This window comes from Mustela putorius, unplaced genomic scaffold (genome assembly GCF_011764305.1).
Source record: "Mustela putorius furo isolate JIRA1106 unplaced genomic scaffold, ASM1176430v1.1 tig00003834_pilon_pilon_pilon, whole genome shotgun sequence".
NCBI classification, from domain to species: Eukaryota; Metazoa; Chordata; class Mammalia; order Carnivora; family Mustelidae; genus Mustela; species Mustela putorius.
Window position 1 is genome coordinate 53,769,181 of NW_025421987.1, and position 12,051 is coordinate 53,781,231.

Here is a 12,051-nt window from a genome sequence, read left to right on the forward strand (position 1 = left end):
TTTGGTAATCAAGAAAATAGATATGCTAATACAGAAGTGGAAATGTCAGAGGATAGTACCAGGATACAGGCAGTTAACTGCTGCAAGAATAAAATGAGCAATCAAGTTGTAACCAGGAGTAATTCAAAATCTATTAAACTATTTTCATCTAGTTTTATGTTACTACTTTAGCAGACAACTTGGCACAAGTATGAGGAAAATGTAATCAACTTTAAAAAGTGTATAATGGATTCCCAAGGAGAAATTTCTATTCTAAGGACATAAAAAGTGTGTGTGTGTGTGTGTGTGTGTGTGTGTGTGTGTCTGCATGGGTATTCCTATCTCAAAATATTTGATGATAGGGACACCTGGGTGGGTCAGTGGGTTAAGTGTCTGCCTTTGGCTCAGGTCATGATCCTAGGGTCGTGGGATCAAGACCCGCATTGGGCTCCCTGCTCAGCAGGAAGCCTGCTTCTCCCTCTCCCACTCCCTCTGCTTGTATTCTCTCTCTCACTGTCTCTCTCTCTCTCTCTGTCAAATAAATAAATAAAATCTTTTTTAAAAAATCTGATGATAATCTTCTTTGGGTTATGTTTTTCACCGATTTTACATGGTTTTTAAAAGTTTATTTAGGTGCGCCTAGGTGGCTCAGGAGGTTAAGCCTCTGCCTTCCCTTAGTGGGGAGCCTGCTTCCCCCTCTCTCTCTGCCTGCTGCTCTGCCTACTTGATCTCTCTCTCCACGTCAAAAAAATAAATAAAATCTTTTAAAAAATTAAAAATGAATGTTTATTTATTTGAGTGGGAGAGAGAGAGAGAGAGAGCTAGTGGTGGGGAGGAGCAGAGGGAGAGGGACAAGCAGACTCTGCTGATCACAGAGCCAGATATGGGGTTCAATCCCATGACCCTGAGACCATGACCTGAGTCAAAATCAACAATCCGAGGCTTAACCAACAGAGCCAACCAGGCACCCCTAATGATTAAAATGTATGCAAAATGCTTTCTTAATTTTAATTAATAAAAAACACTAATTTTTTTTAATGAAGCATGCATATAATATGGTGGAAGCAGTAAGCCTGGAGATAGCTTGGAGAGAATTTAAGAAGGTAGAATCTTTTCCAGGAAGTCATTTTTCAGATAAGATAGGCTTATACATGGGCATATGGACCTCTCTAATAAGAATACTATTATAGGCCCATAGCCTCCCTGCCCCTCCCGCAACACTCGACCCCGGGATCCCCCCCGGCTTGCCTGCCCGCCATGGTCAACAAGGAAGCAGCCTTTGATGATGCAGTAGAAGAACGTGTGATCAACGAAGAGTACAAAATATGGAAAAAGAACACCCCTTTTCTTTACGATTTGGTGATGACCCATGCCCTGGAGTGGCCTAGCCTAACTGTGCAGTGGCTTCCAGATGTAACCAGACCAGAAGGGAAAGACTTCAGCATTCATCAACTTGTCCTGGGAACACACACGTCCGATGAACAAAACCATCTTGTGATAGCCAGTGTGCAGCTCCCTAACGATGATGCTCAGTTTGATGCTTCACCTATGACAGTGAGAAAGGAGAATTTGGAGGTTTTGGCTCAGTTAGTGGAAAAATTGAAATAGAAATCAAGATCAACCACGAAGGAGAAGTAAACCGGGCACGTTATATGCCCCAGAACCCTTGCATCATTGCGACAAAGACATCATCCAGTGATGTTCTTGTTTTTGACTATACAAAACATCCTTCCAAACCAGACCCTTCTGGAGAGTGCAACCCAGACCTGCGTCTCCATGGACATCAGAAGGAGGGCTATGGACTTTCTTGGAACCCAAATCTCACTTACTTAGTGCTTCAGACGACCACACCATCTGCCTCTGGGACATCAGTGCTGTTCCAAAGGAAGGAAAAGTTGTGGATGCGAAGACCATCTTTACAGGGCATACAGCGGTAGTAGAAGACGTTTCTTGGCATCATGAGTCTCTGTTTGGGTCAGTTGCTGATGATCAGAAACTTATGATCTGGGATACTCGTTCAAACAATACTTCCAAACCAAGCCACTCAGTTGATGCTCACACTGCTGAAGTGAACTGCCTTTCTTTCAATCCTTACAGTGAGTTCATTCTGGCCACAGGATCAGCCGACAAGACTGTTGCCTTGTGGGATCTGAGAAATCTGAAACTTAAGTTGCATTCCTTTGAATCACATAAGGATGAAATATTCCAGGTTCAGTGGTCGCCTCACAATGAGACCATTTTGGCTTCCAGTGGTACTGATCGCAGACTGAATGTTTGGGTTTTAAGTAAAATTGGAGAGGAACAATCCCTGGAAGATGCCGAAGATGGACCACCAGAATTGTTGTTTATTCATGGTGGTCACACTGCCAAGATATCTGATTTCTCCTGGAATCCCAATGAACCTTGGGTGATTTGTTCTGTATCAGAAGACAGTATCATGCAAGTGTGGCAAATGGCAGAGAACATTTACAATGATGAAGATCCTGAAGGAAGCGTGGATCCAGGACAAGGGTCCTAGATATGTCTGCACTTCTTGTGATTTTAGACTCCCCTTTTTACCCCCTCTCAACCCTGAGATTGATTTAACACTGGTTTTGAGACACAGACTTTGTTTGGCTATCCCTCTATGATAGGTACCATCAACGATGTTACTAGCCCAAACAGAGGGTGTTTTCTAAATATTAACTGGGGGACTTGATTCAGTAAAGCCACAGACTTATATTTAAATTTTCTTCAGGAATTTTCTAGTAACAAAAGGTCTAAAGTAGCCACAGAAAGGGGAATATTGGGTGTGGTTATTTTTCTTCTTAGGCTATATCCCCAAGTTTTACAGACTCCTTTTAAGTAAAGGCTAAAGTGAGGAAGGATAGAGCCAAGTGAGGTAGGTGTCTGAGCATGAAGTATAAATACCACAAGATGTTGTTTTTATTCAGGAAATGGGGGAGATTCAAGTCATATAAATTCCTATTCTAAAGTTTTCACACTTGACTTTCCAGGATGCACATTTCCCTATGTAGACCAGTCTCCTCTCAGTTTCTTCAGTTAAGTCAAAACTATGTGTTCCTCTTTCCCCATATATTTTTTTGCTTGTTAGTGTATTTCTTGAGCTCTTTTCATATTTCTTTCCTTTCTGTGAAATGTTTTTTTTTAAAAACTTGGGACCACCAAGTTGTAAAGATGTATGTTTTTACCTGACAGTCATACCACAGGTTGACTGTCCAGTTGAGTTGAGAAGAGTGAATTGATAGCTTGTATTTGTTTTTAAAATTAAATTAATCCTGGATAAGAGTTGCTTTTTTTTTTTTTTTAGAGTTAGTCCTTAACCACTAGTTTGATACCATCTCTATTTTGGGTGACCTGTTTCATCAGCAGGCCTGTTACTCTCCATGACTAACTGTGTAAGTGCTTATAATGGAATAAATTGCTTTTCTACGTAAAAAAATACTATTATAGTATTTGTGGGAAGAAAAGAGTGGAAATAATCTAATTTTCCATTAATAAGTAACTGCTTAAATAAGGGATGGTATATCTACACAATGGAATACTATGCAACTGTTAAAAATGAGAAAAATCTATGTGTGCTAGTATGCAAAAATGGTTGAATTATTTTAAAAAAACATTGTACAGAGATCTCTTTCTCTCTCTCTCACACACACACACACTGAACAGCCAAAGAATATCTCTGGAAGACTATGACCAGAAGCTGTTTCATCTGTCAAGATGAAATTACACAATAATTTGAACAGTGAAGAGTAGTTGGTGGCTGCTGGCCACTGGCTAGACTGCCACCCACTTCAATGGCTGGGGCTGCTGGCCAAGTAGGGTCCATGCCTCCTGGGCCCCGGCCTGCCGAGCTCCACAGCCTGGCCACCATGCCCCACATTCGCGCCTGGCACCCTGAACCTAGCCGCCAAGGCATGGCGCCGTTTCCTCCCCAGGAAGAGCTGGCTGCTTGCCCTGGTCTTCTGGCTTTCGCTGGTCTACTTCTTTCTTAGCACCTTCAAGCAGGGGGAGGGGGCAGTGAGAGATCCAGACCAGGTTCAAGACCATGAGCAGCCCATCCCAGTGGAAAGTGCAATTTCAGCTGGGCAGTAGCAGGCCAGCCTGGCCCCCAGTGCTGGAACTCCATTCAAGGGAAGCCCTGTCAGATATATTTGTGAAAGAGAGGATTTGCCAGTGAATGGCCGCTGGAATGTCAATGTCCCCGGCACAAAGCAGTACCACTGTGAAGGCTGCTTGCCCCACAGCTGCTGCAGCACTTCCAAGTACTGCATGCCCTGCTGCCTGCAGCCCAGAAAGCAACTTCTCCTGGCACACTTCCTTACCTGGGCAGCTGTGCTTTTCCAGAACATTTTCATAGCTGTTGAAGATCACTTTGAATTGTATTTGGCCAGATGCAGGACCTCATCACAGTTTCCCAGGGAGCTGATACTGGCTGCTGACTTGATCTGTTCATCATGACCAGGGTAAAAGAAAAAGTTAAATTACAGGAGTATCCAGCCTTATCCCCACCCACCACCCACACAAAGGACTCAGCATCATTTTGTAATGAGTTGAATGGTGGCTGCACAAAAAGGACACATTCATGTCCCGACCCCTTGGAACCTATAAATATGAGGCTACTTAGACAAAGTGTCTTTGCAGATGGAATTAAGTTCAGGATCTTGAAATAAGGTCACCTTGGATTAGCTGGGTCGGTCCTAAATCCAATGACAAAAGTTCCCTGAAACACACAGAGGAGGTACGCATAGAGGAAGGCCTTGGGATACAAGCAGCCACAAACCCAAGGATGCTGACAGCCACCAGAAGCCTGAAGAGGCAAAGAACAAAGACTCCCCCAGAGCTCTGGAAGGAGTACAACCCTACCAACACCTTGATTTTAGACTTCTGGTCTCCAGAGATGTGAGAATAAATTCCTGCTGTGTTAAGCCGCAAAGTTTGTGGCAATTTGTTTTGGTAAGCCTGGAAAACTAATAGACTTTTTTTTTGCATTAATGGAAAAGGGGCCAAGTTAAAAAAAAAAAAAAGGATACTGGAGAAGTCAGTAGTATTTATTTATTTATTTAAAGATTCTATTTATCTGTCAGAGAGAATGAGCACAAGCAGGGGGAGTGGCAGGCAGAGCAGGCAGAGGGAAAAGCAGGCGCCTCTCCGACCAAGGAGCCCAAAATGGGACTTGACTATGACCAGAGCCAAAGGCAGATGCCCAACCGACTGAGCCACACAGGCATCCCAAAGTCAGTAGGATTTAAATATCAAGTTGGTTAAGGAGATAAACTGATCCTTGTGAGCCTACTGAGGATTGAAGGGCTGACTCATTCAGGTAGCTCAATCAGATTAAAAATTTTTCTCTAAGACTTTTCGTTTTTATGGGGAGTAGGTGTGTGTGTGTGAAGGGAATGGAAAATGGGGTGTAGCATGGTTGATCGACTTTCCTTTAATCTTATCTCCTTGATGGCCCCTACTGAACCCAGATGTAGGGTTAATCCTGGCTTTCAGAAAATATGTGCCTTGACAATATGGACAAAACCAGATTCTAGTCAGCTTTGAGACTCCAGAAAAGTCTTATCTCATGTGGTAGGGTAACTCTATAGTTACAGGAACTCAATAGAGGAACACACATTCCTATGGTCAAAAGTGACCCATGAAAACCCTGGGAGAGACATCAAATTGGAGACTGTTGTATTTTCTCTGTTAGTCCAGTGCAGCCAGGTAGCTGACAATGTTGGGGAAGATTGTTGATTGTTCGGTTGAGCACCAGATGAAGAAGTTAGCCAGCTTTTAGAGGCCATATTAAACACTAGATATTTAAGCACTGGACTCATGCTTTGGGCAGAGAGGCACTTAGGACCAGAGGAGACTGAATGGACTCTAGTTCCATGCTGGGAGAAAAATGGCAGGTGAAAGCTTGTTTTGCACTTAATGTTGGTTTGTCCTGTTTTTTCTCTCATTAGTATACTATTATTGTTATTTTTACAATTCTGCTGAATGCCTATAGTTGAATTTGTGTAACACAATCGCATACATTATAAGACTACTATATAATGGAAGTTTTTCTTGAAACTACTTGCTTTTCAGTATGAGAGTTACACCCTCCTCACTGCTAAAACAAGACTTCAAGGAAATCAGACAGTTTTTATCTCTGATCCTCTCTGAGAATAAAATTTAGCCAGCTGAGCTGTCCGTGTGGCTCTGCCAAGGGATTGCCTCTTCTAGCCAAGTTGGGTCTTGCCCACAGTGATCTGGAAGCCAAGTTTCTGAAAAAAAAAAATCACAAAATTATTCCTGAAAAAAAAAGTGGCTATTTATAAGAAATTTACTGAGTGAGAATAGGGAACTCTGAAGAAATACCTTAGGGATGAGAAAGAGTATCCAAGAAAGAAATGAACTTGAAAGGTGGAAGCTCAAGGCTAGACCCAGATCTTCTTAGAGAGGGAGAAGACACCTCCCCACCATGATGTAATATTTTGCTGGGTTGCCTCAAGTCGGAGCTGGTTCACAGTTGACAGGCAAGGAATGACAAGCTGGAAATACCTCCAGTGAAGAACCAGTAGTCTAAGACTGGTGAGAAAGAAATCACTCGCTGGGGGTGCTAATGGAATTCTCTGGGGGAACTGCCATGGAGAGTGTCACTGAACTTGATGGGAAGCTGGCTGGGCCACAGTGATCACAGTAGAAACCTGCCAGGAATTGCTTACAGGAGTGTTGCAGAACTGGCCCAGGAGAAGCCAGCTGGGCCCCCACCATCAGTGGGTTTCCCACATACCTGCCTAGCACCACAGGCACAAGAACAGAAAGCCCACCAGAACCGGGAAGAGAAGCCCATCTTTCCTCCAAAGTCCCACCAGGGTCCTCTCCTGGGAAAGCTGAACACTGTGGCTGGGGGGCAAGGAAAGATGCTCTATTTTTCAGAAACAGAGAAATGAAGAGGATATGGGGGGCTGGAAGGCAATAAATCCCTAAATGCCACAGCTGGTAACTGTGGTATCTGGGGAGAAAAACTGGTGGTGAGGCTGTGATGTGTGAGAGAAACTCACTTTTCACTGTAAATCTTTGTATTGCTTGATTTGGGGGAGGGACATGAGAAATTTCTTTAATGTATTATCCTGAGTTTCATACTATAAAATACTAGTGCTATTGATGATAGTGCTATGCCAGCCATTGTTGTAAATGCTTTAACTATGTTAACTCACATAATCTTTCTAGCTAATTATTATTAGACCCAATTTTTATACCTGAAGAAAGTGAGGCACAAAGAGATTAAGTAACTTACCCAAGATTAGCTGCCAAGTGATTGAGCTAGTAACTGGTAATCTGGTTGCAGAATCTGTGTTCTTAACCACTACATTATATTAACTTCTAATATTTATCAGTGTTTACTGTGACATGAAACATAATGAACAAGTGAGATGGTAATTAATACTGCCCATCAAGTAATTCCCAATTTCTTATTCCCTTTAGGGGTGAGTTGGGTCATATGATTAAAGAGTTACACATGTCATTTCTAATCAGGCATTTCATTATTTGGAAGAGAACTTCCACAGCTCTCTTTTTCCTCTTGCACCAGACTGTGTTGACTGTGATAGGTAGAAAGCCTGAGCAAGAAATAAAACTCTGATAGAATTTCTAAGACCTTGATACTTTTGCTGATGATTCTTACTGAAGCAAAATTCTAGCTTATTTTTATTAAAATAAAGGATGTGTTTCTAATTATTAAACATGTGTTTTATAAAATGCCAAGTAAGATATATCACTTATTCTAATTTTTTAAATTTTTAGTTAATATTTTAAAAGACTTTTTATTTATTTATTTGAAAGAAGGAGACAAAAGTGAAGAGCATTGGGGTGGTAGGGAGGGCAGAGGGAGAGGGAGAAGCAGGGAGCCCAGTGCAGGGCTTGATACCAGGACCCTGGGAACATGACCTGAGCCAAAAGTAGACAATTGATCCACCCAGGTGCCCCAATTTTAAAAATTATTATTGGAATTTTGAACTTAAGAAAAATTGAAAAAATGAGAATTATACAAAGATCACTATTCTTCAGTTAGACTCATCAATTGCTCATATTTTACTCCCTTTGATTTATGTTTATCACATGCCTTTTTTTTCTGAATCATTTATTTTTTTTTAATTTTATTTATTTATTTGACAGAGAGAAATCACAAGTAGATGGAGAGGCAGGCAGAGAGAGAGAGGGAAGCAGGCTCCCCGCTGAGCAGAGAGCCCGATGCGGGACTCGATCCCAGCACCCTGAGAACATGACCTGAGCCGAAGGCAGCGGCTTAACCCACTGAGCCACCCAGGCGCCCTTTCTGAATCATTTAAAAGAAAGTTGCAGACATCATGAAATTTTATTGGAAAAACTTCAGTGGGCATCTTTTTTTTTTTTTAAAGAATTTTATTTATTTATTTTAGAGAGAGAGAGCACAAGCTGGGCAGGGGGCAGAGGGAGAGGGAGGGAATCCCAAGCACGAAGTACAGACCCTGACTCCCTGCTTGATCTCATGACCCTGAGATCATGACCTGAGCCGAAATCAAGAGTGAACTGACTGAGCCACCCAGGCACCCCTCAATAAGCATCTTCTAAGATCAAGAACATTCTACATGACCACTGTGAAAATCCTGGTTCCTAATAGCATTCACATATTTACATTCTACAAAATTGTATACATAAAATTTTAATATTAATACCAATCATAAATCTATGAAGTGGACTTTAAGCATTTGTAGTCTCCCCTTTTCCTTTAGAATTAAGAACATCAAAGATGTGAAATCATTGTACAATGTATAGTACAGAACAGAGTAATTCAAATAACTTTGAACATAGTCCTCTGTACGTACTTAGTGAGATATATTCTGAGGACATAAAGGGACTGCCAAGAAATTTTGATAATAACTTGATAGAGATTCATTTGCTTCTTTTTATATTTGATTTTAGTTTTGAATTTTAAAAATCTTTTTATTTATTACATTTTATTAAATTGCTTTATGGATGACTTTTACTTGGTTCAAAAGCAGAACAATATAAAAAAGCATATTCAAAGAAGTGCCACTCATTTCCCTTTCCTTCATTCTCTTCCCACCAACTCCAGAAGCAGATATTAACATTAGTCTTTGTTTTATCCTTCCTTTGTTCCCTTTTCTCCCCTCAAAACACACACATAGAGGGAGGAGTCAAGATGGCGGAGAAGTAGCAGGCTGAGACTGCTTCAGCTAGCCGGAGATCAGCTAGATAGCTTATCTAAAGATTGCAAACACCTGATAATCCATCGGCAGATCGAAGACAAGAAGAACAGCAATTCTGGAAACAGAAAAACAACCACTTTCTGAAAGGTAGGACCTGCGGAGAAGTGAATCCAAAGCGACGGGAAGACAGACCCGGGGGGAGGGGCCAGCTCCCGGCAAGCGGCAGAGCAACGGCGCACAAAATCAGGACTTTTAAAAGTCTGTTCCGCTGAGGGACATCGCTCCAGAGGCTAAACCGGAGCGAAGCCCACACGGGGTCAGCGTGGCCTCAGGTCCCGCAGGGTCACAGAAGGTTTGGGGGTGGCTGAGTGTCGCAGAGCTTGCGGGTATTGGAACGGGAAAGCCGGCTACAGAGACAGAGCCGACAGTAAGCTCGCAGCTCGGTGTTACCTTGAACCGGTCGCAGGCTCGGTGAGCTCGGAGCGCGGCCGGAGGTCAGGCAGACGGGAGTAACTGGGCGCTGTTCTCTGAGGGCGCACTGAGGAGTGCTGCCCTGGGCTCTCGGCTCCTCCGGGCCGGAGACCAGGAGGCCGCCATTTGTGTTCCCATCCTCCGGAACTCTACGGAAAGCGCTCAGGGAACAAAAGCTCCTGAAAGCAAACCCGAGCGGATTACTCACCCTGGGTAAGGGCAGTGTAATTCCGCCTGGGGCAAAGACACTTGAGAATCACTACAACAGGCGCCTCCCCCAGAAGATCAACAAGAAATCCAGCCGAGACCAAGTTCACCTACCAAGGAGTGCGGTTTCAATACCAAGGAGAGCAGCAGAATTCCAGAGGAGGAGAAAGCCAAGCACGGAACTCATGGCTTTTTACCTGTGATTTTTTTCTTATTCTTGCTGTTAATTTAATTTTTTTCTTTTTCATTTTTTGTTGTTTCTTTTCTCGCCTTCGGGTAAAATTTTTTTTAACTGTTACCTTTTTCTTTTTTAACGATTTTTTACTAGTTTATCTAATATGTATATTTTTTCTTTTTTACATTTTTCTTAGGTGTTTTCTTTTTTTTAATTCTTTTCTTTTCTTTTTCTTTTTTTTTTTTCTTCCTTTTTGAACCTCTTTTTATCCCCTTTCTCCCCCCTCACGATTTTGGATCTCTTCTAATTTGGTTAAAGCATATTTTCCTGGGGTTGTTGCCAACCGTTTAGTATTTTACTTGCCCCTTCATATACCTTTATCTGGACAAAATGACAAGACGGAAAAATTCAACACAAAAAAAAGAACAAGAGGCAGTACCGAAGGCTAGGGACCTAATCAATACAGACATTGGTAATATGTCAGATCTAGAGTTCAGAATGATAATTCTCAAGGTTCTAGCCAGGCTCGAAAAAGGCATGGAAGATATTAGAGAAACCCTCTTGAGAGATATAAAAGCTCTTTCTGGAGAAATAAAAGAACTAAAATCTAACCAAATTGAAATAAAAAAAGCTATTAATGAGGTGCAATCAAAAATGGAGGCTCTCACTGCTAGGATAAATGAGGCAGAAGAAAGAATTAGTGATATAGAAGACCAAATGACAGAGAATAAAGAAGCTGAGCAAAAGAGGGACAAACAGCTACTGGACCACAAGGGGAGAATTCGAGAGATAAGTGACACCATAAGACGAAACAACATTAGAATAATTGGGATTCCAGAAGAAGAAGAAAGAGAGAGGGGAGCAGAAGGTATACTAGAGAGAATTATTGGGGAGAATTTCCCCAATATGGCAAAGGGAACGAGCATCAAAATTCAGGAGGTTCAGAGAACGCCCCTCAAAATCAATAAGAATAGGCCCAAACCCCATCACCTAATAGTAAAATTTACAAGTCTCAGTGACAAAGAGAAAATCCTGAAAGCAGCCAGGGAAGGGAAGTCTGTAACATACAATGGTAAAAATATTAGATTGGCAGCTGACTTATCCACAGAGACCTGGCAGGCCAAAAAGAGCTGGCATGATATTTTCAGAGCACTAAATGAGAAAAACATGCAGCCAAGAATATTATATCCAGCTAGGCTATCATTGAAAATAGAAGGAGAGATTAAAAGCTTCCAGGACAAACAAAAACTGAAAGAATTTGCAAACACCAAACCAGCTCTACAGGAAATATTGAAAGAGGTCCTCTAAGCAAAGAGAGATCCTACAAGTGGTAGATCAGAAAGGAACAGAGACCATATACAGTAACAGTCACCTTACAGCCAATACAATGGCACTAAATTCATATCTCTCAATATTTACCCTGAATGTTAATGGGCTAAATGCCCCTGTCAAAAGACACAGGGTATCAGAATGGATAAAAAAACAAAATCCACCTATATGTTGCCTCCAAGAAACTCATTTTAAGCCCGAAGACACCTCCAGATTTAAAGTGAGGGGGTGGAAAACAATTTACCATGCTAATGGACATCAGAAGAAAGCAGGAGTGGCAATCCTTATATCAGATCAATTAGATTTTAAGCCAAAGACTATAATAAGAGATGAGGAAGGACACTATATCATACTCAAAGGGTCTGTCCAACAAGAAGATATAACAATTTTAAATATCTATGACCCCAACGTGGGAGCAGCCAACTATATAAACCAATTAATAACAAAATCAAAGAAACACATCAACAATAATACAACAATAGTAGGGGACTTTAACACTCCCCTCACTGAAATGGACAGATCATCCAAGCAAAAGATCAGCAAGGATATAAAGGCCTTAAACGACACACTGGACCAGATGGACATCACAGATATATTCAGAATATTTCAACCCCAAGCAACAGAATACACATTCTTCTCTAGTGCACATGGAACATTCTCCAGAATAGATCACATCCTCGGTCCTAAATCAGGACTCAACCGGTA

General features: G+C 41.8%; 2 pseudogenes; both read left to right on the plus strand.

Annotated features, from left to right (window-relative positions):
- The first annotated feature begins 1,236 nt into the window (after positions 1-1,236).
- On the plus strand, positions 1,237-2,512 carry LOC101674911 (annotated as a pseudogene).
- An 853-nt stretch (positions 2,513-3,365) lies between these two features.
- On the plus strand, positions 3,366-4,440 carry LOC101673955 (annotated as a pseudogene).
- Positions 4,441-12,051: the final 7,611 nt, after the last annotated feature.